General features: G+C 34.6%; 1 protein-coding gene across 23 annotated transcripts in view; it reads left to right on the forward strand.

Annotated features, from left to right (window-relative positions):
* TENM3 (teneurin transmembrane protein 3) overlaps nucleotides 1-27,502 on the forward strand; it is a 1,291,378-nt gene that overhangs the window by 486,963 nt on the left and 776,913 nt on the right. For 22 of the 23 annotated variants that reach the window (XM_071432135.1, XM_071432137.1, XM_071432120.1 and 19 more), the window contains exon 6: nucleotides 6,362-6,526. The gene's annotated coding sequence lies outside the window, so the exon portion shown is untranslated. The remainder of the gene's footprint in view (nucleotides 1-6,361; nucleotides 6,527-27,502) is intronic. The other variant, XM_071432122.1, reaches the window with a different exon arrangement.

Here is a 27,502-nt window from a genome sequence, read left to right on the forward strand (position 1 = left end):
ATTAGAAAAATAAAAAGAAACAAAAATGCCTACTCTAGTCTATAACAATATAGTACTTAGATTTAATATGTTTTATTTAGAAAATTATTTCACGTTTTGTACAATTTCTAGAATGAAAGATTGTTGGAAGGAGTGGAGTTTGAAAAAGAGCTGCATGCCAGCCACATAATGTGTGACAAATAGGTGAGCTGAGGCTCCAGGCTAAACCCACGTGCAATGAGTCCTATAGAACATCCACTCTATATGCATCCATTTATCATGGATCACGGAACTCTTTCCAATCCTTACAAAGAAAGTGTTGACTAAAACCTCACTCTGTATGTTGTTTGTTTCCAATTATCACATACAACACAACATGAAGTTATGACAAGCACATTACAGTTATAATGTGTCAATAAACTATACGCTGCCATATAATTGAGCATATGCATACCTAAAACAAAGTTGCAAACTGATATGAAAACAAAATAAATGCCAAAATAATTCCAGTGAGCATCTCTACCATATGTAAACCTCAGCAAGTTTTTTTGTGGGAATACTCTAAAAAGAAAATGTGTTTGCCATGATCTGTGATTAATTTCAACTTGTGTTTGTAACTAATCCACTCAGACTGCCTCCCATCTTATGTACTTAGTGACTAAGCAGTGACTAAGTAGTTTATTTACATTAAAATCTGTTCTGTCACCTAAGCCCCTAAACAACATGATGAGCTTGCAGCATTTTTAAGAGCAGATGCATAGTTCTGTTTTATGTTTATTCCCTGGATACAATTTAAAATTGATTTAAAAACCCAGAAATTCTCTTTCACTCAAATATGAACGTTTCATTTAGAATAAAAAAAATATCCTAAGCAATACAAGAAATAATTGTTAAGAAGCCTAAATTTACAGAAGATATGCATCTAGTTGGTGAGTTTAAAACATCTAAAGTATTAAATTTCCAGTCCTTAAAACAAAACATATGTTTAAATGCATTATACATGCATTATACAGCAAAATCAAGATTAAAACCTAGGAATTTTATTCTTCGTTGATTCTCTGGGACTTACGTTTTTTTTATGAAGAAGTTTCTAAATATCTGTCATTTGCTAACTTAATGATGGTTGGATTTCAAGAAATTAGAGTAGTTATAATGTAGCAGCTCCAGGTAATATCTTGAAAATGCTGGGGTTTAGGAACTGAGGTCTAACTTCTGTCAAATTAGAATTTACAACAGCTCTAAAAAAAAATCACTGAAAGCACTGTATGTGCTATCCATTTTATTTATTGTGACTCAAGAAATTCACATATTTCTGAATTCAAATGAAAAATATCATGTGCTTTAACTTAACACATATGGTAATTCTTTATGCTAACATATTTTCAATAAAAATATTAGGATTGCAGTAGAAAATGCAATAATTTTAAAAGGTGTTCCATTTTCTCCATAATTTTCTCCAGTCATAATTCTGTTTGCAAAGGTATTTCAGAATTCACAGTTTTTATTGCAGTCCTATTTACATGAGTATGTAACAAGAACTATGCAATAATCAACAAAAAGTTCTTGCTGATATAAAGTGTTTGCCTGTCATAGCTGTGTCAGTTTCCTGTTCTGTTCTTAAGCACTGAGTTTGACAGATATACACTCTCTGCCATTAGTGGCTTGCTCTGAACTGCATAAAGGTGAAGCTGCCACAGTAATTTGTTTCAAAGAACTTCCAAACTTGACTATAACACTGTAATATATCTAGAAAAAAAGATACTGCAATTGTGAATGCACTTTAAAAACAGCATTGCTTATATATTTTAAGGAGAAAAAATACAAAAACTTATTTTTTTCTATTTGTATATTCCTTCTGTAAGTTGTTTTCCCATTTTGTGTTATTGTAAATGTGAGAACGAACAGCAGTGTAGATATTCAATGTGTAGGAATCTTTTACTATTGACTTTTAACATTTAAAGAACATTTATATAAATGGTGTAGATTTCAGCTACTGTGAATCAGACTTATAACTGTATTCATCTGGCCTTTTTGAAAGACTTGAAATTTCTGTATTTAAAATGAAATGGGTCCATTCCTACCTCATTCTCAGCCTCTTAGGTAGAGTACAGCAGCAGGAATTATGGGTCCCTGTACAACTGATAGGGAAGGATTATTCATAAGAGAATGTCAACCCAAAGAAAGCATTAAATACACTAAAATCAGCATTGATGTGGGAGATTGAACATGTTTATAAGGTTATGCTTTTATTTTTCACACTTTTATTTAAATCTATTCAGCTTGTCATTTGATAGCAAATTTCACTGAGGAATTCTTCACTGCTTTGTATTAGTCTCTGCATTATATTTATCATATAAAGGTGTTTTGTTGTAATTACAGAATATATTTTGTCAAGAAGCCACATATCTGTAGTAATCTAAAGAATCAAGACACAGGAATAAAACAGAGGAGCATTTCAGTCTCCAAAAACTTTAAATTCTGATGCATGATAACTTGTTACAAAATTTGGAAAATTGTCTTAGGATATGGACATCAGGCTGTTTTGCAGAAGAGAGAGAACAGCTGAAATATTCTGTCTTGCTCTTCTTGTTGAAGTCTTAATTAGGTTTACATTCACTTACTCCCTCTTCTGATGTAGCACTACCTCATACCAAATTATGAGAGCAACATCTGCCAACAGTTTTGTCTTCACAGCACTGAGCTACTGGATCAAAACTGTATCTTGGAGAGCTTTACTATAGGTATCCTAATTTTCTGCCCAAGTTAGATATTAGTTTTATAACATATAAGAGGTAGGTGTTCGTAAGCAGCAAGTGTCATTTGAAGAAATAAATTACTTGCATTAACCTCTTATTTGGCAGTGATGTAAAAAGCAATTTTTTTCCTCCACTGAAAAAAGTGTCTGAAATCTTCAAGATATGTAAGATATGTCTGTATAACATCACTGTCATAGTAGCAGTATATGACTGGGAATAAAATTTGAATAATTTTTATTTTATCACAGCTTTTAATATAATTTTAGCTTGGAGGAGAAAAAGGAATTAATGTGAATGTATTTAGTATTTTAAGTTTACTGTATTATAAATATTGTAAACATTTGTGTTCCCAAGTGCTATAAAAATTATTTCAGTTTCTGTTTAGGAAAAAGAAATCAATAAAGGAAGTCAGACATAACAAATGACAATTTCAGGCACAGTGACAGTAGATAGACCTGGGTGCCTTATATTCACAGACCTTTCAATCAAGCAATATGTGTACTGCAGTGGAATAAACTGAAGACACTCTAGCAGCCAAGTGGACTTTGATCACTTTTGTTCATAAATGTGACTCATATTTCAGTAGGCACTTTTTTCTAAGCTACTGATCTTCCCTAAACTTCACAGTGAGTGCTCAGTGAACTTAATGGAGCCTTTACTCATTCTGCAAACAGACATTAAATACTCATGCTGGATCACACTGGTTTTTTTTTTCTTACATATCAGATACTGTCTCTTTGTTGCAGTTTTTGTTTCTTTTGTTGTTTTGCCCAATGTCCTTTGCATTCTACAGAAAAAATTGTGATGGAAGATGAGTTCCTTTTGTAATCACAGTGCTTTCATTAGTTCAGTTTTACAGCAGAAATGAAGTTTGGAAATACTAATTTGCCTGCATTTCTTTATTTTATGGTTTTTGTTCATTCATCTTTCTTGATGATTACTCCTATGCTTTCTGTTGATTGCATGGCAATTAAGATACTTTGTAAAATTAAACATGATAAATACACTGTCATAAATCTCCCTAGTTTTCCAAAGAGAAAGCTAAGAGTGTAGTTTTTTGTAACAAGAATACATGGCATAGTAGGGACTGCCTTATTCTTTTGATTGTTTGTAATTATAGGACTGCAGCCATGTAAACAATGCACTGGTAGAAATTAATGAATAGCCTTTGGTCATGTGGCTCTTGTGCCAGTTCAGTCTTACTGGATCTAAGATGTGACCATTATTTGTTATTAATTTTTTCCCAGATAGGGGCATAATGGGTGGGCTCTGTGTATGTTACATGTTCTGTGTGTGAAATGAAGGCATGTGGGAATGTGAGTGTTTCCAACCTGCTGATGTAATGTGAGACAACTGCAAAAAAAAGGAGAGGGTCAACCTTGGTCCACTGTTCTCTGTGCTGCCTGTTCAGCATGACCTCTGCAATGGGCTGTGCCTACACTGCACCCAGGTTTTACCTAAAACAAAAACAAAACCAAAAAAACCTAGGAAAGAAATAATATTTGACTTGAAGAGGTATTACTTGAAGGTGTAGTCAAAGCCCTAGTTTGCTCCTGCTAGATCTGCTTTGTCATTGCCTTTTCCAGTTGAGCTGACTGGGTCCTTTTTCTACCTCTCTACTAGTCAGAGCAGCTGTTGACCCATGCAGAACACATACTGTGCTTCCCCCTCCAAGGATGAAAAGCAGCTTTGTTTGCTGTGTTGTCTCAGGTCTCCCAGAGGCATCATAACTATCAGAGGCAGAGTACTACCCCTAACTTGTGGGAGTAGTGCTTCCTTGCTACACCTTTTTTGGCTTTTTTTTTTAATGCTACAAGAACTGTAAATGACGTTCCTTAAAACATCCTCATCTCTAGTTTCTCTAGGGAAAACTCTAAAAAAATACATTTCATGTGGTCATTTATAGCAAGAAGTACCAGTTTTAAAAACACAGCATGGATGAAACAGGTAAAAACTGAATCTTTTTGCTTGCAACAGAGAGGGGTACTGAAAATCACTCTAAAAGAGATATAAAAAAAATAAAATTGGTTTAGATTTTATGCTCTCTAGGAAGTCACCTTAGAAATGACTTTCTGAAACACTATCTTGTCTCCTGCCTCCTTTATGTTAATTTTGTATGATAATCCCTGGGATTCAAATCCCAGGGAGATAGTTTTTGTTCCTTTTATATTCATTTGAGATCATTAATTATATCAACACTTGCTCTTTCCTTGGCAGCATCAAACATGTATTGTAACGAGTCGTTACAATGTTTTACAGCAATAGTCATCACAGAGAATTACCATTCTATGCATTATCAGATTTCTAAAAATTTGCGAGGTTGTGAATATTTACTTAATAAAAGAGGGTTGCCAAGAAAATACAAATACTTCAATAAGTATTGTATTATAAGTATTAAATTTTAGGGATATATGTATTAAATAATACTTAATAAGTATTACATTTTAGGGATATATAAATAATGATTTTGAGAAACTAAGAATAACTTTTGCTTTATTCATATTTTTATAGTATACTTCTCTTTGCTTTTTCAGTAATTAAGTCTTATGACATTCCAGAAAGCATAAATCCTGCTGAGATGTTTAGGTTTGGTGCAAACTATTGATGTGCAAACAAAATTTAAAAAAAAAAAAGAAAAAAAAATACACCCAGAATCATAACAAGCTGTTTTGCTTTTACCTTTGAAAGAAAATTGGATAGTAAAGTAGTATGGCGTGCTGAAACTGTTCTAGCCTTGTTGTTAACTAGAACCTCCTTTTGAAATTCATTGCCTTCAATTACATTTTTAAAAGAATTTTAATTATGTGCCTGAAAAGAATAAAGATGCTTCAGGCTCCATTTGTTTATCGTGGAAGGCCTGAAAAAATGAGGACAGAGCTTCCCAGCTCAAGCAGGGGTTACAGAGAGAGAGAGATGACTTTTAATTCGACAAGTTCAGAGAGATTTCTTAGTTTGACGCGCACAGCAGGGGGTCTTTGAGTGCCTGGCAATACTTCAGCATTCTGAGCTTTGAAAGTCTTTCCCTGCAGCAGAAATTGTATCAAAAGCCAGTGATAATATTCCCTGCAAGGTAAAGGACCCTATTGAAGATTTCTAGAGCTGTTTATTTATTCATCACAGTTTTTTCTTTTAGGACGTATAAGACGTATAGGTAAAAATTCACACAGATGCTAAGAAAATGGAATAAATAAAAAAAATTAATGGGGACCTCTCATTAATTGTTCAATTTTCCCTTAAGTTTTCCGTAGGCCACGTTCACCTATAAAATTTCCTGTCATTCCCTGCCATATATTCTGCATGCAGTCTTCCCTTCAAATCTCAGCTTTTCCTCATTTTTATCAGAATTATAATTTTTGTCTGCCTTCTACCACCAGCTGAGCACATAAGATGTTTATGGCCATTTCTTTCCACTAAACCCTTAAAGTGATTGATTAATTTTATGGAAGAACATTTTATTCCATAGGGGTCTTTTTAAATCTTACTTTTAAAGTAGATTTGAGATAGCTATTTCAAAGCCAAGGTTAAAGTGTCATTTATATTCCGGAGATCAGACTTTTAATGTTTTGACATTACGCTTATTTGAAAAGTATACACTGGTTTGGTTTTGTTTTGTTTTGTTTCTGCAGCAGAGCTGGGACTGTGAGACTACGCCAACCTTTCCCTTGTGTAATGTCAATGTCGGCTATCACTTTGGCAGAATCACCCAGCTCAGTGAAGACAGAAAACCCCTCCTTTCCTCCTGTTTTTCATCTGCTGGTGGCATTCCAAGTGACCTTCCCTCATAAATATTGGTGAGTGACCACATGGGGAAAGCAGCTCCTGCGTGCAAACAAACTTGTTTCAAAAAGCTGTGTCGACCTGAGGGGTTTCCATTTTCTCAAAGTTTCAAAAAAACCCACATGTGCAGGTGTTGCTTGGGGAGGGTGGATTTTCTCTTCTTTAAATAATAACTTGAGTTATTTAACATCACTGATTTATCTAGACTTATAAGCATTTATAGAACACTCTCATGTGCTAACTATTCAAACTATAGGAACCAGCCTTTCAAAATACTGCTCTACAGAGTGAAGTATTTCCTGAGAGCACAAAAGATTTTTCCTCTCTTGCTGTTCCTTTCTCATGGTTAAGAGGTCTGGAATGCTATAAGTTTATCGTAACACCCCAAATATGTCAAAATGAAAGTTTCCCAAGTGTAGGAATTAAGGAAGATAATTAGAGGCCTTTTAATTCTTTCTGGTTTGGGAAGTATGCCTAGAGTGAAATCACAGCACTGCAGAAATTCTGATACCTTCAGGGCAGTCCAGGGATGATGTCATAATTTTAGTAGTTCCATAAGGCTAAGTTCCATAGTTAGTACTGAAAAAACTTTTCAGGTCATTTGAGGCTATCACAGCAGATTTACCCCACTTGAGATTAAGAGATTTTCAGTCTTAAAACCAGATGTGTTGATAGTGAAATAGTCACCCATGGCTCAGAAATATTTACAGTATCATAAAACATAACAATATAAAATACAGGAACAGATACTGAAAAATATTTAACCTTTCTTGGAACAGTTTGGAAGTTGTAAATATGTGCAGAATCTAAGGCTACAAATTATTTAAGTGTTAGTTACACATATTAAAACGAAGACATGGACAGGAAAATCAGTTAGCTGTCATTCAGTATTAACTATGTATTGCAACCATCTCCCATTCAGACAAAAGTGATGTATCATTTATGACTATATGATATGTAATGTTATTTTTTTTCTTTTTTTTCCTTAACCATATGGGAACTTGAAGTATGTCAGTTTAAAGGACTAGAGCATCTTCAAAAGAAATATTAATGGGAGCATTATGGCATCAGCCTAATAAAATAATGCCCTATGATTAATGGAAAATTTTCAGGAAAAGGAAAGGCTGGTGTACCTATTATATCTCTCTTTGTGTTTAAAGAGTGAAAGAGTTGTGCTATTTATAAGTTCCTCAAGTATGTCTTAGAATTGTCACTAATTTCTGTGACTACTTGTAATCAGGGGAGAGAATGAAGAGAAAGAGGGGAAGAAGTGAGTAGAATTCCATAAATGTGTATGCTCTATCAATGTTCTTTCTTTGTTTCTGTATCAACTTGTGTGATGGAGTCGTGACTACTTAGTCATTTGGGGGTTTTATTTGGGTACAGGTAAACAAGGTAAATCAGCATCAGGAGCTGTTTTGAGGATTTGTGTGAATCTCTTAGAACCAAAGTAGGTCTTCAGTCTTGGATGGGATCATCGTAATAACAGCTTCAAAAAAAAAAAAAAAAGAAATGCATGAATAGACTTGCTGCAGCTTTTTGTCTCATAACATTGCAGTACTCAAACCCACACACTGTAGCGTTTAGTTTGGTCACATATGATGGTAAGGCTGCATACCATTTAAAAGAGGAAGCAGTAAGAGAGAGCATTCATCTTTTGAGAAAGACCTCCTTTAACTGTGTTTCCATTTTAAACTTCTCTATCAATTAATATTTTATATCTTTAGAGGATGATTTATCAATTTACTGTAGCTTTATGGAATAACTTGCTGTTTGATCAGACTATGATATTTTGCATATGTAGCTGCTTTCTTTTAAAATGGGCAGGACAGAACTATGCAGTCCAACAATTAAGGATCTTGATTTTGTTCTTCTTTCCATGCCAGATTCCAAGTGTGGGCATACAGTTCACAACTCATTATTTTAAATTAAGATGACATTTTTTGAAATCTTGCAAGACCAACTGGTATACTAATAGCAGGTAATTAGGTGATTATAAGGTCTTTAGGTACCACAGCAACTGCTTGGTCCTCACAAGGAGAGTGAAGAATCTTTGTGGAAGTTAGGATGTTACCTGAAAGAATCAAATATAACCATTTATCAGGACATAACATATCTGTTTTATTAAAAAAAAGGTGGCTTTTTTAATTTTGACCACATCCACATTAGAAAGAAGTGACAAAGTATGCAAAAAATTTGTAATATTATTTTTCCTGGTTTAATATTTTTATACAACCATGTGCTTCAGTGTAATCCACCAGATGGTTCTAGATTCAGTAATTCACTGCCTTTATTGCATTTTGCACATATTTGATATTTTCTTCAAATTTGATATTTTACAAAGGGTAAAGGGCCTTAATTAAAGAAATTAGAGGCATACATTGATAAATAGATTAAATATTGTATCAATTTAAATATTCCCTCTATGTGAACAAAGTGGAATTAAACACATTTTGGTAGTAACCTATTTTGTCAGAGTGGGCATAATCCACCTCTGATTATTTTATTGTTTTTTCTTAAAACCTCAACTATTTATCAAGAGTTTGGTAAAAAAATCCAGTGTGAATTCTAACACAGAACTTTTAAAGCCAAGTTTACCCTTGGGAAGCCTGTAGCTCTGAACCTTAATGAAGACATTTCCGTGCAACTAGGTTCAAATATCCATTGAATGTGCGCAGTGCATCAACTTCCACAAATATAAACTGTCATTAGTCTTAGAGAGTGTTGCTCTCCTGTAAGGAAATGACTTTGCTGTAAAATAATGCACATTCTTCTTTCAATCTTTATGGGTTTTCTTAGTTTTGGTTTGTTTGGGGTTTTTTGTATCTAAACTCTTTGGAGTCTGATGAAACTGGGATCATAGAGAAGTGGCTTAGTCTGCCAACTAGTAAAAACATGATGTTTGAGGAGGTAGAACTAATAAAGTCAGCTCTGTTTTCTTTGTACTCTAAGGTCACCAATTTCAACTGCAACCCTGATCTCCCTATTCCCCTTATTACCTACTCTCTTTGCCTGGGAAACAATAGAGCTGTGCTTAGTCTGCAGCTCCCTGAATGCTGAGTAGCCCAGCCATCTCCTATCCACATTCCTCTCCCTGGGGATATTAATTTAGATCTCCATCCTTGAGACTTCTAAGGGTCTTAATTATCTTTAAGACTTGCTGCTTTTCTCCAATTTGCTTAACACTTGACAATCACCCAGCTAAAACATTTCTGGGTGAAGGGAGATAGGACATACATACAGACTGCAGGTTTAGCCTTAGCTAAGGCTAAAATATGCAGGCATTAAAAAAGATACAAGAAATAGCTGGGATCCCCATGCTGAGATTGGGATTAAGAGACAGCTCAATTAAAAAATGTTTCCACAAATTTTTGTTGTTTTTTTTTTAATTAAACAGCAAGTTTTTGTGAATGATACTATAATTCTTAATTCCTTTTTAGATATTTTGTTTGTTCAAATAGCAGCTAAAACAAAATGATTCTTCCTGTCCAAGGTTTTTAAATTGAAAAGTATGTTAAAGTGAATTACTGAGGTTTACTTGAGATTTTACAGTGATCATTTAGCTATGTTGTCCCAAATGCTCACGTGAAAGTCTAATTAGCCAATAAGAATTGAGAAGACTTGGTAGTGATTGTTTACATTAAATGTTCAGAGATGAAAGAAATTAATAAATAATTCTAAGTCATAAAATATATATATATATATATAAAATCACAAAAATGCTAGTAAATACTTGAATAACATCTGCAATTCCTCAGACCTGTCATAAAAATTAATTTTAGCTAACTGCTAACAAAATAGAAGAAATTATATGCACATATGACAATCATGAACCCAAGTTATTCCTTTCTAAGGCAAATATAATTTTGACTACATGATTTGTTTCAGTACAAGGAAAACTTTAAAATCTGAATGGTGGTGTTATTTTCTCCATGAAAATATGAGGCAGTCTAAGTTTACTCCTGTGTAAAGGAAGTAAATGAGAGGGCTCTGAAGAGATGCCAAAAGCCTTTTGAGTGACAGCATATAGGAAGCACAAGCTCTTCATATGGTAATACTTTCAGGTAATTCAGTAGCTGTCTGATCTGCTATTCAAACATCCAGGTCAAAGTTATTATGCATATATTCTTGTTACTTGGTTACAATTACACAGCAAAGTTAAAATAAAGCCATCGTTATTCAGATGTCTCTTTGCAAGAGGAGGGAAGAAAATATTTCGTAAATTTGTTTTCTGTTGTTTCTCTTTTTGCTTTCTATTTTATGTCAAAAGAAATTTATTCTTATTTAATTTAATTCTGACTAAATGCACTATTAACTAAAGATTTGTACTTATGAAACTGTGAATTTTATGATTTTATGGTGACTTTAATAAGAGACTTGTGTATGAGTGCCACAGAGAATGATGACATCACCTAGGTTTCAAGCATCTGCTACTTGGACTGTCACCCAATTCTGTATTATATGCTGTGGAATAAGTGACAAGTTTGGGCATAAAATGCTAAAAGGAGTTGTGCCTTAAGTGTGGGGAAAAGAGATGTGCCACAAATCTCATCATTTTGAGCTACCAAGAAGCATCTTTGTCAGAGCAGGAGCTGCAGCTGACTAAAAGTAGAGTAAATGTGAGAACATTCACAAGGTTAAGGGTGCCCATATTAATAACTAAAGCTTTAGCTCAGTTGCCGTTCCTAGCCTTAGAATTCTGTCCATGCTATGTCAGTCTGTGCATCTCTGGTGGCAGGCATTGGCTGTCTTACCATGGGATCGAAAGGGAATCAAGCTTCTGACCAAATTCCATTTAGACACTCCGTCTAGACACCATTCTTAAAGAAGTCTCCTCTGTTCATCACTAATGTTGAGAAACTTTAGGAAATTGAAGGGAATAGAAGGATCAGAGGGAGCACAACTGCAGCCTTGTGGTTGGTACAGTCTCCATAGAGAAGAAGGGAGAGGTCCCAGTCTCAGTCTTAAGGACTGTTCATGCATATTTTACTGAATAGTCATTGGAAAAAGACCTTTCAACTTAAGAGACTGGCTTTTTGTAACAGAGAAAATGTTGCCTTTATGAAGGTTACCTGAAACACTCATAAAATTGATTGTATTTGGTTTTGTATGTTATAGATACAAGCCTTTAGAAGCAAATACACTTTTTCAACTTTCTTTTTTTTTCTTTCTTTTAACTTTACTGGTAAGAAAAAAAAAAAAGATATCTTCTATATCCTACAGTGCACTTTGTTTCACATGAATCCAGGGATTCATGTCAGGGACATGAATCATTCAATTATGGCTTTTTTTTTCTTCAGTACTCAATCTCTTTCTGTCAGGTATACAGCTTTTCTATTCATGCTTTTCTGTTAGCTTCACAAAATTATGATTAAAAGACATACTGGACCCTTGACTGTGTAAAATTTGCTTAAAGAAACTTTACCTGTACATTTTCAAAGTGGTCTGGCAATACTCAGATTTGCTGTGAAGTAATTCCTGTGACTCTTTGGTGTAAATGACATTCTGGTTTTGAATACATGCTGGTTATCCATACCAAAAGAGCAAAAAATATGTAAACAAATAGAATGTAATTAATAGGCAAAAATGAGGAATTTAATGCCAAGGAGTTGTGGTTTTTTCAGTACCAGTTGTTGCTTTTATTCCTGGTAACTTCTGATTGACATAGCCATTGCATTACTGTTAAAGCAAAATGAATGGAGCATCAGTTTGCACTTAGACTTTTGAATCATCAGTGAGCTGTGACCAACTGACAGCAACCAGCAACCAAACTGAAGGTTTGCCAGCCAGCTGCATCTACATTAATGAGTTTCTTGCATGGTTACATATTCAAGCAGTCTTAAGCAGATCTCAGAGATGAAGCTACTTTAAAAGAATTATATTCTTTTACTGTCCCACTTCAGCGACTTGCAAGGTTCTCATGGTTTACAGTTTTATCCATTTCTGTCTCTGTTAGGCTATACACAATTGTGTTACCACATTTTACAGTCCTAGCTCAGGAACTGAATATAAGATGTGCTAAGGTAACATTAGCACTTGCAGACATAAAGGACTAAATCATAAAGGTCTTCCTTTCTATTGTGCAATATACGTGAACAAATTTTCACCCCAGTAATTTTAAGCATGAATTTCTGCATATCTGGAAATCGGATTAGCCCTCAATCAAATTCTCTATTCTGCTAGTGCTGGATTTCTCTTATCTCCAATGCAATCCAGTTTGTGTATGCTTGCACAAACTCTCTGGGCCAGTATAAGAGGGAAATTCAGACAGACACAACAGGAGCCAGATTCTGTCTTCATGGCCAAGTAATAGGACAAGGGCTAATGGCTTTAAATGTAGAGAGGATAGATTTAGATTTAGATATTCAGATATTAGGAAGAAACTCTTTACTGTGAGGGTGATGAGGCGGTGGAACAGGTTGCCCAGAGCCCAGAGAGGTTATGGACTCTGCATCCCTGGAGGTGTTCAAGCCAGGCTGGACTGGGCTCTCAGTAACCCGGTCTAGTGAGAAGTGTCACTGTTCATGGCAGGAGGTTTTGAACAAGATGATCTTTAAGATCCCTTCCAGTCCAAACCTATTTCTCTACCTTAGAAAAAGAAAGAAAAAGGCTGTTTCCCTCTCAGTTAAATTTTAAATATACTCACATGCCAGGTAAATAACAATTCAAAATTCATTCCTACTAAAGATCTTTATCATGCTAGCAAAGAAAACATGCTTTGGCAGATGGGGACTGGTCAGAACCATATAAGGTTATAGATATACTTTATGCTTTACTATTTTCTGATGCCAATATTAATAGTGATTTTTTTAATATATAATTGATTTGTAGGTTGGCATGAAATTCTGAAATTAATTGTACATATCAATCAATTAAAAAGACAATAATAGAGAAATGGATAATTTTGTCTTCAGGGCTAAATGAGCTATCACTCTGGTTTAAAATTTTAAAAACTATAGATAGTAAATTTGAACATGGTTTTGAACACTGAGGAATCTATGGTTTGTTTCAGATTTGAAAATTCACTTAGCTCCATGAAAAGCCTCAAAACCATTGTCAAGTTTTTGCCTCAGATGATACATTAGTGAACGTTACATTCATAGCAAACTAAGGTCCCAGTCTTGAAGCTATCCTAATTCCTTAAACACTTCCATGCAGGCAAAGTAGTTTTCAGCTTGTGGGCAGTTATAAATGCAAGGCCTTTGCTCTACTGAGAAGTGCCCTTACTGTGTTAGGGCAGAGCTGTACCAGGGGAATACTGAGGTTGAAGTAGCTTCAGGCATTGGTAAATGCTAAGTTGCCAGCAGCTGAACACTTGGAGGATGTATTTTCCCATCCAAGTGTTTCTTTACTTTCTAACAAGAGAGGAACTGGATTCAAATAAATGCATTTAATCTTTTTTTTTAAAAAAAAAAAGACATTAAAGAATAGAAAGGCCCACAAAAAAAATTTCTTTCTCTGGAAAACCCTATAAATGTTTTTAAAGGAAACAGTAAGAACTGACCAGTTCTTACTGTTTCCTTTAAAAAAGAAATTAGCTGATAATATCGTGGGAAATATTTGTGTTAAAGGTCACATTAAACAAAAGTCAAATCTAGACTATCTGAGAAGTCTGGAGAAGATGTTTAATGCAAATTTTTTGTGGAAAAAAGATGTGTGTCACTGCAGGTCATCTCTGAATATTCTTGTTGGGGTTTCTCTGTTGGATATGCAATCTCAGCTAAATGTTTTGAAGAGGAGGAATCAAATAAATTGCCCTATTTTGGGTCTTTCTCATCTGTATACAGTTGTGCAGCTCTAGTAGACCTGAAAATTGCCCAGAGACAAACTTAAAAAATAGAGTGCTTTTGAGGCAGAAAATTGCTTTTCTGCAGCATGGTCTAAGGGACAGGATGTGACAGGAGGACAAGGAGTTGTCACTATGTAGTGATATTGTAAGGCATATCTTACATAACAAAAAGGATCATTTGTCTCTTTTTCTTTCATTTTAAACTACAAGAGATTTAATTGAAACAGTTGGAGGTATCACCCCTAAACAAAGAACAAGCCATTATAATTTACAATTAAAACTGAAAGTTCCCTCCTTAACCCACTTGTAATAGCTACTCATTGTGGAGAGCATGTGGGATAGATGCCTGTCCACAATTTCAGAAGCCTTATTCTCAAAAGGAAGAGGAAAAAAAACCCATCTCATTGTACATGCATGTCAAATATTAGCATGATTCTTGTAGTATAATAAGAAAAGAAAGTGGTTTGTGCTTTTGATTAGCCTCTTGATGTTTCAGAGTGGTTTTGTATGGCTTAATTTTCCTTTTATGGCAGTTTGTACATATAAAACAAAATGAGGGAGGGGAGGGGGAAAGAAATGTGCCATTTATATACCTAGGATATGAGGCCTCCTTTGGGCCCATTATACATTAATGGGTCAACTGAGATTTATTAGGATATGTATATTAATCTTTATACACATTCACATACTATAATTGTTCCTTTGGTGCTATAATGTGATTAGCTGTGAATTTGTGCAATATTAACAATAATATGGATTTCCATATTACAGAACAGTAATAACAAATGGTTATTAAAAATGCATGTAAAGTATGGGATGTGAAAGCACTTCTAAATTCTCAGTAATCCGATTATGTTCTGTTGTTTTTAAATACCAAAATGGTTAAGTCTTTACTATAAAGTAAAACCTAGTATTAAAGAAATCAAAAATTTTATGTTATACAGAAGTGAACAAATGAATCTAAAGCTGTCTTAATGAAAGATTAGTGTCTGTTTCTCATAGGCAGCTGAGATGTGGATTTTTGCATTATTATTAATTGAATATGTAGCAAAAATAGAATATAGAAGGTAACAGTAAATTCAGTATTGATACCGCTCTACATTGAAACTGAAGGGATCTTCCCTCCTCACATCTGTAATCATATGATAATAATTCCACATGTAAGGTAATCATTTCGTGCTATAAAGGCATAGTACAGTAGGTATATAGAAACGAGAAACTATTAATTTTAATTTTGTGAAGCTAATTTTTTTTATTATTTCTCTTAAGCTAATTATTTTTTTAATTTCTTAAATGGTAAAAAATAGAGCAGCCACTTTTTTTTTTTCAGATAGTTTATGATAATAGTACCCCTGTGGGGCGCAGGATTGTACACGCTCACTTTCTTTCCTTTGTTTTGTGATTGGATATGACAGCTGTTTATGGCATGATTCCACCATGGCAGTGACTTCAATCCCTGCATGAGCCATTCACTTAAGAGCTGGACTCCATGACTCTTGTGTGTCCCTTACAACTCAGAATGTTTTGTAGTCTGTGGTCTAGAATTTCCTGGACTTGGTTTTGAGAGAGACAGAGAATGAACATGGAGAGCATTTATATTCTCCTCATAGAATACATACTCCTTCTGCAAAAAGCTGCAAGCTTTACTCTCAAGTTATTTTCATCAAGCAGTGATACTTCTTTGAGCAAAGGTTTCCTTACCCTCCCTTCGTGACCGCATAGTGGGAAGGTGTCTTCTTTGACCTCTCTTTCCTAAATCATAAATTCCTATCTTTACTTTGAGTATATATGTGGGAATAGAAGAAATTTCTGTAATATAGAATTTCTGTAATTTGCCATGCAGACTTAAGATTCAGTCTTTGATGATTTCCAAAAGTCTTGGTATAATCACAGCTCCCACTTTTCTTTCATCTGATTTGCATTTTAAGATTATATTTATTAATAGATTGCATTCTGTAAATTATTGCCATAATGTCATTTTTGTCATTCATATTTTAGAAATTCTCTTTCCCAACCTCAATGTTTCTGGTCATACAGACCCCCAATTTCCTTATAGGATGTGCCCTTGATAAACACAAGGTAAAACGGATTTTTTTGTTATGCACTTCAAATGTATTCTTTAGACTTTCTTTATTTTTCGTCATTTTATTTTATTTGGAAATACAATTTTCCTATATTTCCATTTTATCATTCACTATTCAAGAATCCTACCAAATAAACCATGTTAAGTAAGTTAAGTCTAGGGTTTCTAGCTGGTTTATTTTTATACCAACTGTAGAAAAAAGGCACCTACCTTATTTTTGCTCATGGTATTATGCAATTTAAGTAGAGGGACTTTTGTCATGCATTTTACATGAAGATGATGAGTATTCCATTGTATTCAAATGCTTGTGGAATTGCTGTTAAATGACATACAGCAGGTGGGCCAGTGTCATTTGTGAAAGTCTCTCTGAGCTGCAACTTGAGATGCTGCTATTTCTCTCTGGCATACCATACAGCTTCAAGGCAACTACTCTTCTGCTTAGCTATTGCATTTTATTTTTCTATAAATTAATTACTTATTTTCAGTTCTTGTTTGTTCTCTTATTTGCTTCTTCTTACTAATTTGTGACTGCAAAAGGAAACAAGTAAAAGGTGACCATAAGAAATGTAGCTCTCTGCAGCGTAGTTTCAACAACAAGGGCAGGGGTAGTCCATGGCTTCTATTCAAAGTGCCTTCTCTCATGTTTGATTGGACTGGAAGTATTTTCTTCTATCTTTGTGGTAACCTAATTAAATATTTTTGTATTTTAGCTGTGTTGCAGCTAAAGCTGTTGTAGCTTAGCTATAGCTGTCGCAAATTCCCCCTCAATATTTTACAGTGCTTTCTCATAATTTTAATGGCAGCTTTGGGAATGTGTATAGCCAGGTACTGAATCAATATTGTCACTTAGTTACTATTATGGATTAAAACTAATATTAGAAATTAACTTAAACTATGAGAATAATTATGTATATTCATTAAAAAAATATATTGGAGAAACAGCTTAAGACCATTTCAAGCTAATTACTGACATAATTAGCATTGAAAAAAACCCAAACATTTTATGTATTGAAATTACACAACCTGCTTTTTTGATTTTGAACAAATTTTCATTATCTGTTTTATTTAAATTTTCAGTTATATAATCTGGAGAAGACCATTTTATGATTACGGACATAGCATTTTAAATAAAATTAAGTAGAAGATTAGAACACCTTATGTTAGAACACTGATTTTCCAGTTATATTTTGTCATGCTCTTCTCTTCAACTGTGACGTTTTAAACTAAGATATTCTTTCAGATACTTTGGGACTTGCATTTCCAGAAGTTAGAAAAGGATATTTTCAACTGTCTCGGGTAATTTTGTTGCTTCAACAGAATGAACACCATTAGTTTTGATTCCCTTGTTTGTTATCTATAAATAATCTTTTCAAAATTAGAAAACTGGTCATAATACCTCTGAAATGAACCCATTTTATTTTCCCTGGATGGGAGGACATTGAAGGCTTTGCAAGCAGTGCCATGCATTGGCTTAATTCTCCAGTGAAAATCCACTGCTTCATATTTACCTTTATCCAGCAATTTCAGTAGGAATGTTTTTACATGACTGATCTTTTATTTTGAACAGTTTATTAATCTTAACTTCAATTACATTTCATAGGCATTTTTATAATAATCGTAATTATAATATTAGCCCTGTCAAGTTTTGAAAGTACCTCCTTGTCTCCTGACAAATTTTCCCAGTGTTGAAGCAGGTTTTTTGTCTGTTGAGTTGCCATTTCCCAGGAATTTCCCAGGAAGTGACATTTTTGAATTATCTGGAGAAATCTGCTTGGAAATGTTCATTCTCTCCTAGAGACTCTACTCAGCTAGTTCTACTTAAAGTATACTTCACTGTCTTACAGTGTGGTTGTAAGTCACAACTCTCTTGAACATTAATGATGTTCAAGGTAGTGGAGTACACATTGTGGTGCGTCCTTCTTCAACATGTGCTACAGATCTCGGCTGATTATCTAACGTGAGTTTGTGCCTGCTGTGTCACATGCTGGTGCAGCTGCTCAGAATATGTCAGTCCAGAAGAGTGGGGCTTCAGGCCAGAAGGAAGCATTGTGTACTGGTAGCTGGACTTAAAGATACTCCATTTCCTCTGATCTCACAGAATACTCTGGCGTGTCACTTACACTTGGCAAACAGGACGGATGTTTTGATGGTAGTCGCTGGGTGTGAGCACTTAGATGTTTTACACTGACCTTTTGGAATTGCAGAGCCATGTTCAATCACTATGAAAATTCACTGCAGTACCTTACCGGTGCTTGTGATGCATAATTTATACATCACCTTTTAAAATGTGTGAGCTTTCCTTAATGACAAAATTACAGTTTCTTAGTATTTTTAACAATACTGTAAAAGAGGCAAAGTTATCTAAAACACAGTGGGAAAATTCCTATGCATTATTTATAAAGTAATTTAATTTGAAAATGTGATTTCTCTGTATTTCAAAATAATGATAATTTTTAAATTTTCAGAACTCACTGCAGAAGTTGAAGTGTCTGAGTTCAAAACAGGTTAAAACTAAGCCGTGCGTTGAAAATTAATAATGTTTATCTCTGATTTTTAGACGTGCAGTTGTACCTGTATGCAGCAAATGAATCAAACTGCAACAGTTTTGCTACAGGAGTTAGGTCTGATACTTGAATAGCTTAGGCAGAGAGAAGAGGAAAAATGATAAAAATTCTGAGAATATGAGTACATAAATATTTTCATTGAGCAAATCTAATGCTTTTCAACTTATAATTCAGAAGGTACCTTGTCCTGCTGTGTAGAGGAATACTTTTTGTTTTCTCTATCTTCCCTGCTTCTTCTTTCTTCACTTCTCTTTTTCCTTTGTCTTAAATTACTTTGTTTTAAAACCACTAACAGTTGCTGACTACTACAATAATAGGAAAAACTCATTTCTATGCTTCTAATGGACCAGATTTTCTGAAGCAATGATCTGTCCCATTTCACAATACAGATTTAGGAAATTACCTTTCAGGAGACATGCACATTCAAAGTAACAGTAAAATAATCAGTGCCTTTCATGTGACCACATGCATTCATTTATTTTCAATAGAAATAATTTGAGATCTCTATCCAGATTGTCTAGTAATGGTAATTTTTTATATGTTTGGTCATTTGTCCTACTTTTACCTAGTTACTAGGTAATATCTCCTACTTTCCACTAAAACAACTTACTTCATGACTGAAAAAAAGTATACACCTTTCCATATTTACACCTATAAATTACTTCCTTGGCAAGAGGAGTGTAAGCACAGATGCATTTAACTCTGCAAGTTATTTTCAAAGTTTTCCAAATACTGTAATTTATTCTTTTTCTTCCATCCTCTTTTAGTCTTCTAGCCTAATTTAATATTTTTAAAGCATTCATTTTATTTATAGCAAAGAACAGAGTGCAATGTATTTAGCAGAGAACTGTAGACTCTCAGGGTGAACAAAAGAAAGATAAAATATCTCTTGGTTTTTCAACTCTTTTCTGTCAGAATAAAATTTGACTCAGTGTGGAGACAACCTACATGCAGCCTTTCTCCACCCGCCTACCAGCCCAATGGAGTTTGCTTTTGACTCAGCTGGATATTGCTGCTGCTTTCAGATACAGAATGATTTTCTTTGATTTTGTACTGTATTACTGGATAAAGAGCAGGGAGGGAGAGATGAGGCGCACAGTAACTACATTATTGTCACGTTCACAGCTTGACCATAATCTTGTGGACACAATTACCATTTTTGTTTATAATTAAGAAGAAAAGTCACTTAATGCATCTTAATAATATTGTGTGATGTTAAAGATTCTAGAGTATTAAACCTAAAGAATCTACATATAAAGTATGATTTCAAACTAATCAAAATCCAAATTGACCTTCAATTCAGGAAGGAAAGAACAAATTGTTCTCTGCCCTTATGAATGAAGTAGTTCCAGCTTTCGCTGTCACTTTGCAAATGATATAATCTTTGCATGACTCAGTTTCCTTTATGATGTGTTTAAGATTCTTAGAGTGTTTTCATGAATATTGTGCGATAAGCCCTATTACCTAAGTACCTAAATTATTTTATACCACTGTTTATTGTTTTTGTTGCCTGGGTAGCAGAAATGTGAAGAGAAAAGCTACATGAGGCCTCTCCAGTACTTGGGCATCAGAACATCCATGGACAAATACAGTGTCTTCATGTAGTGGGACAAAGATAATTATTTTGTCTAGTTTCTCTAGGGTTGCATTGACTCTTTCAATGCATACATCCTAAAAAGGGATGGAATACAAGAAGGTACCTAATTTTCTTGAGGTAACAGTGGACTCTTCTTGATTTATCAGAAGTATCAAAGATAGACTGTGTCAAATGAGTCTGTTCTCAGGTATCATTATTGTGTCTAATTTGTCAGCCTTTCCAATATATTTTTTTATCTATGGGCATGTAATACCTTCAAATACCAGCAGATGTACTGACAATATGTGTATTAAAGACAGGAGTGCTTTTAGCCCTTGAAAAAGCACTCAGTGAAAATGAAATTCACCCTCTGTGCTTTGTGTTAAAGACGATACAACCACCTAATTAGAAATAAATGGGTTGTTGTTTTAGTAGTGCCATCCTGATGAGTATTTGAATTTTAAAGGAAATAACAAATAAAACAAAAACCTCCAGAGGAGAAATTGCTTGTTTCAGCTGTTGTCCAGGATTCCATGTTTTTGAATTATTTCATTTCTTTCATTTACCTAATCCACCTGCAAAAGTGAACAAAATAATGAAATGTTTCTTTTTTCCCTTCTATGCAGAAGCACCAAGCTTCCTGTAATTTCAGGAAAAAGAGAGAAAATAATGTAAATTTTCACCTAAATGTTTTTGTAGTGTTATAGAGAGGAAATAATCCTTCTGATATGAGTCTTTTCTGCAAGCAAAAAAAAAACTACATTAACATTGAGAAACTGTTTCTGTAGTTTATATGTTGTCTTTTACCGATGGCTATAACTTGCAATTCAGTCTCTCTTTCCTTGGAAAAAAAAAGACTGAAAAAAGAAAACAAAACATTTATGTGAATACAACAAAAAATATTAACCATCATTTAGTAAAAGGTTGCAACTACTCCTTTAGTTAAGCTGCTGCAGAATTAGAACAAACATTATATCGAGAACCAAACAAACAGGGTTTGCTTTGGTAATTTCAAGAGCTATAAAAATTCAGAGATATGCACCAAAATGAACTCTGTTAAATAAAGTCCGGTGAGTACACACACCTAATTGCTGTACTTTTACCCTGCAGTACAAGAGGTGTTAACTAGCAAGTGCATCAGATATTGAGTGATTTTCCCAGTACTACAATTCAGATAGTTGATAAAAAACAGAACCTGAAATGTTTTACAATAAAGAAAATTGATCTTCCTTGCTAAAAACGTTACACCTCTTAATAATAATGTCTGAACAAGTGTTAAATACAAGTATCATAAGACACCTTCATGAAATTTTAGCATTCATCAGACCAAAAATACTAGTTTTTCACACAGCTGTGGGCAAAATTTGTGTATAACACATGCTTTCTTGTGTTTCATGCCTAACGCAGGCATTCCATAATTTGTAGTACCAGTTGTAATGTATCTCTCTTTTGTTTTCCAATTTTCCCTGATACTACCTGCATAACTCTTCTCTGAACAAACAGCAGTTCTGAATTTATATCTTTAAAATTACTTTAAATCTCTTTAAACATGTGACTTTCATACAATTTCAAATAAAAGCTACCTACCTATATTAATCTCTTTTTATATAAATTCATAATTTAGTAGTAATTATTTAAAATTCCTTGACACTAAAAATGGGCTCTGCAGTGCTCTGTATCATGTAGTTTACAACTTTGCTTAGAAGTCATTGTCTTAGTTGTTTTTTTTCCTGCTAAGTTGCTTGGAAACTTAAAGAAATCTCTTTGTTTCACTCTCTTTTTATTATGTAGTAACAAGGATAATTTTTGTTATAACATCCCATATTATTAATGAAAAAGTAGTTTTAAAATTACATGTATTCCCTTTTCTTACTATCATATGCACAGGTTGATGTTCCATGTTGCTATCAGTACTTTCAGAATTCAGCCTGAGGCAAAAGAAAGGATGTCATGAATTCCTTGTCATACCATTGTCACTGGTCCTGGGTTTATGTCAACGCAATCATACTTTTCACAAGTCAGTTCATCAGCTTGCTCTCCAAAATTCCAGATGTGCATTACAGCACAGATCTGGTTCACCCCAGTCACCTGTGTGTTTTCCATTTTAAATGAGCTCTCATTGATTTCTCTCAATTAACTGTGTTAGTATTTCTGAATGTAGTATAGACATTGCTTTTATAGAACTTTAAAAAATTATTTTTAAAAAAGTGTAATTAAGGACACGCAAACAATTACAAACACTTGCCTTTTTACAATGTTTGTACAAACACCAAAACTTGATTATTGCATTTTGACATCTGTAGTTTAAATTCTGCATATAGTCTTTACTTTCAGGTTTTTTGTTGGTTTTGTCATTTTGGTTTTTTTACTGGCTGCTCAAGGAGAGCACTGGTTTTGCTTCCTTTGAAGAGGTTAGCTAATTTCTCAGCAGGATTAATTTGTTTTGGAATGTGATCTTAAAGCCTGATGCTTTCAGAATCACACAGATATGCATAATTTTATGAAGAAAATATTTTTATTTTTTATAATTTAACTTGCAGTTGTGTTTTGCTTAGTGTTATTATGGCAAATTGTTGATGTGATGCATGTAGGAAAGAAAGGAAGGGGACTCTTGAACAAAACCAGACATTTGGAAGGATGTTTTTATACACATGATTAGTTAAGAGAAAACATGAGAATACCTCTCTTGCAGGAAACAACTCTGACAAATTGCCTTAATTTTACATTACTTATGTTTGCTGATACTGGACTCAGGGTAGCACTATCCCAGTCATGTCATGGAGATTTTGTATAAGCTGTCTCCATGAGGGAATGTTTCCAAACCATATGCTTTTGCACACTGTCCACATACTGAACAGAACTTCTGTTTCAACTTAATTCCTCTCAGTGCATGGCCAGATCAGAGCTTTTCTTCTTGTGATTCTTGAAGTCTGCTCTAGTCCACTGCTTCTTTGTAGCATCTTGATGATTCTGCATTAGCTACCTGCTTTTCCATCAGTCTTTAGACATTTCTTTTCCTAGCTTGGCTTTTAAACCAAACTAAATTCCTAGCTTCATGCATATATCTTTAATACTGTGTGAGCCTTTGAAGCCCTCCTCCCCAAAACCTGCTCCAGTTTCTTTGAAGAAATCAGGAAAAATAGTGGTGTCTCTTGACCTGTTCTCTTAACTCTGTCATGCCATCTTTAGAACAGGACATGATGAGATATTGCCATCTGAGAGGCTTCAAAGCCACATGAAGCACCTCAGTTAAGTTATGGGCATGTGGAAAGAAGAGACAGCATTATGTGTTGAACTCAGCTTCCTTTAGTAGCAGTAAACCCTTGTAATTCTTCTGAGACCACAAAAGTCCTCCAAAGGAAATCTAAGAACATCCCAACGCATATAAGTTATATTGCCCCGGCATGCCTGCACACATTTGACATTTTTTGTCAGTGTGCATGGCCTAAAAATTTAGCAGTGCTGACAAAGATGCTATTTGTTCATCAGCTGCTAAATCATCTGTCTACAACTAATGAAGTTGAGGGACTTGTTCCTTAAGCTTTTCCTCCTCCTCCTCTCTTTCGACATCTTGAAGAGCAGACTATCAGTGCTGAGAGCCCTTGGAACTTGGGTCTTAAACACAAGAAAAGCACAGCTTACAAGAACGGAGGAGTTCATTCTTCCTTAAGCTTTGCTTGGAATCATGTCAATTTATAATGGATACTTCTTACCACTTCTTTTTTCCTTTAAAAATAAAACCTGAAAACAAAGCTAGTCTGAAAACAGAAATATCAATTCTCTCCTGGATCCTGCTTCGACCATTTTGTAAAGCCCAGCTTCTCGTGGTGCTATATCTAAACAAAAAGATAGACTAAGCCAGGAGAACATGCTGAGATTGTTTTCTTTGTTCTCCACAGTAAGCTCCCGCTATAGGAAGAAGTAAGTTAACCTATTTCTTTCAGGGTATATAAAATGTTGATGTTTTTCTAATGTAATTTTGCTTTCCTTTTCTTTTTGATTCGTTTCAGTTCCATGTTGACAATGCGTTTGTTAATTACAAAAATAAAAGTTACTGTTTTAGATAGGTTCTTTTCAGATCTTGTTCTACCAGTTCTTAGGAGACACCTTGATTTTGTAAAAGTAAATTGGTCTCTACAACACCAGTCAATGCCTTTGACACCGCCGTGTGATCTATAGTGGCAGCACTTGCCCTGAGAAGACACTTCCTCAGAACATGTTACTCTGTGTAAAGTCTTCATGTAATACCCAACAGATCTCTGTTCAGCCACACTCTCTACCCCAAGATCTTCTGTTATGTTCCCAACAAGAACTGTAGTTTCTCTTAGATTACATCTATATGGGCTATAGCTCTTCTGATATAAATTCTGCCCAGACAAAGCAATCAGAATCCCAATGTTTAATAACTGAGGTGAGTGTCATGTGTACCCTGGCACCTATGCTATCAGCACTACAAAGTCTGTCTTCAATTTAAAAAATGCATAATGTATAAATGTACAAATACACTAGAGAACTCTATGCTCTCCCCTCTTATAGAAGCAAACATTATGTTTTCTTTTTAAAGTGCTCTTCAGGTTTTCAGTTTGCCAGTCAAAATTGCAGTGCCTGTGGAAGCCTAGTACATCTGTCAAACAGGCTTTGTATAGTGTACCCCAGAGCTACACAGTCCATCCTCTGGGTATGCCATCTTCTCAGAGACAGTTTTTCCAATACACGCTTCAGACCAGATATAATCTTACCTGTGTTTAGAGACTGTAGAACCAAGTCCCTTAAGAAATAATAGGAGTTTTATGACAACGATCTTATATAGACTTGCAAAAAAAAAAAAAAAGTGATTCATGCCAAATCCTTATTTAAAAGAACAAGAATTTATAAGAATCTAAATGCTTAAACTGAAGTTCAGGAACCCCCTTGCTTTCACAAGGGAGATTGCTTTGCAACTCACGCTCTGCAGGATGCTCCATCATTCAGTTTTCACATCAGAAATCCCTGCGAATCATGCTAGGCTACTAATAGTTGGCCTATTGTCAAAGATGAACAATTCATGTCCTTTATCTTCTGATGTGACAGCCTTTTGAATCTTTTGAATGCTGTCTTCTGCATTTATCTCTGAAAACAGTCTTTATGATCTCTCCTCTGCAACAAGGACAGCTGAGATTCAAACTCTTATAGTTAATTCCTTTGCACTGTTTTCCATAAGGACAAGTTGTAGGATCCATCTGAAGCTTTTACCTAGAGAGAATTGTGACTTTCATGTACTGAAGGAAGTTAACTTACCTCTATTCTTTCTTAAACTTCACACTTTGTCTCTGGAAACAAATCTCTATAAAGTTAATGTTGTAATGAGGACATGACCTTACAAGAACAGTCTTTTTTCATCAGAAGCTGAAAGATTCAAGGAGCTGCCAGTCCCTCTCAAAGATGTTTAGTGTGTAAGGGAACATCATTACTAACTCTCTTTTTCCTATGAAAGGTCCATTTGGCTGCAATTCATGAAGAAAGAGAGGCCTTCCCCTGGATTTTCACATATTTGACATTTGCCATACAGCCACCTGGAGCTCCTTTCACACTTTTGCTAGATAATATGCACTTCCTGAAGTGTCTAGAAATTTTGCAGTCCTTGAGAAGTTCATACCTGAGTCCTTACTTAACTGAGTCTTTATAGAACTCTTCTAGCTCATTGCAAGGAGTTCTACTTGGAATTGTTATTGTGTAAATTTAAAAATTAAAATTTCTCTTCTGAACTGTTATTCTTTAAGATGTTTGTATATATACTCAAAACTCTCTCACATCACTGTCCATTTCAAAATATTTTATAACTCCTTAGATGCATCCTTTTAGAGAAACTGAGAATTGGGAATATGGCCTGCCTCTTTTATTACTATGTAGAGAGAAGAGGGCATGGGCAAGGGTCTTAATAGAAAGTGCAAAAATTTATAGCAGTTGGAGTACCAATGCTAGTAACTGCCTTGGTATCCAACTGGTAATTGCAGCGTGAACTAATGTATCTTAAGTAAAGGTTACAGCATTATCTTTCTTCTTATCCTATTGATTATACCTGAGTGCCAGTGCTATACAGGTGTTGATATGACTATGTGCCTTCTTTAACAAAAGATAATGTATTCTTAATCCACTTATAATAAAGGTATTGATAAAGTCTTGTCACCTCTTTTGTAGCCAGACCAAGTACCAAGCATAGGTACTTCCTTTACAGTAGCAGAATTTGCTTAGACCTGCATCTTTCCATAACACAGATCAGTTTGAAGTCTCCAAAGTTCCAGAGCAGAGTTTTTTTTCCCCTAGCAACAGTTCTCTAAGCAGGTAAATATATTTTACGTATTGTTTCTTAATGTTTATACTGACCTACAGATCAGATTTAAACATAAAGCAAAGTACTGAGTTAGCTCCATGGTTCATAATCCAAGAGTCTACTTCTCACTCTCTTTCCAGCATCAGATAATTCAAAATATTTTGTAATATACATTCAAAGTAATGTGCAAGTCTGCCAAGTTTGCCAGGTAAACTCAGATACAAATTTCAGTCAAATTCCAATTCATAGTTCTATGGGGGGTTTTTGTTGTTTCTTTGATTTTCTTTTATCTTCTTTGTAAAGTATGGCAGAGATTTTTCGCTTTTCCAAAGAAACAGCACTTGAACTTAGAGTCAGTGGACAGAGGGACCTGTCACAATGGGAGAGAATTGTCACTGCCTCATCCAGCACAGACTGCATTGCCCTTCACTGATTAGTGTAGAAGTAAGTGATCAGTTGTTTAGTGATGTAGAAGTCGGGTCTAAATCCTCCATTAACATCAAGTCAGTGAATGCCTCTTAAAGGAAATAAATTTTTCCTTTTTTCTGTCCCAGACTTCTTTATTTTGTGCTGCCTAGGTAGAATAGGATGAACAGATTTGTACAGTATGAGACTGTCAAATACCATGAAAGTTATTCTTAGCTCTCATCTTGATTGCAGCTCTTCTA

The sequence above is a fragment of the Agelaius tricolor genome, unplaced genomic scaffold (assembly GCF_023055355.1).
Source record: "Agelaius tricolor isolate 1412-34295 unplaced genomic scaffold, bAgeTri1.0.p SCAF_8, whole genome shotgun sequence".
Classification (NCBI taxonomy): domain Eukaryota; kingdom Metazoa; phylum Chordata; class Aves; order Passeriformes; family Icteridae; genus Agelaius; species Agelaius tricolor.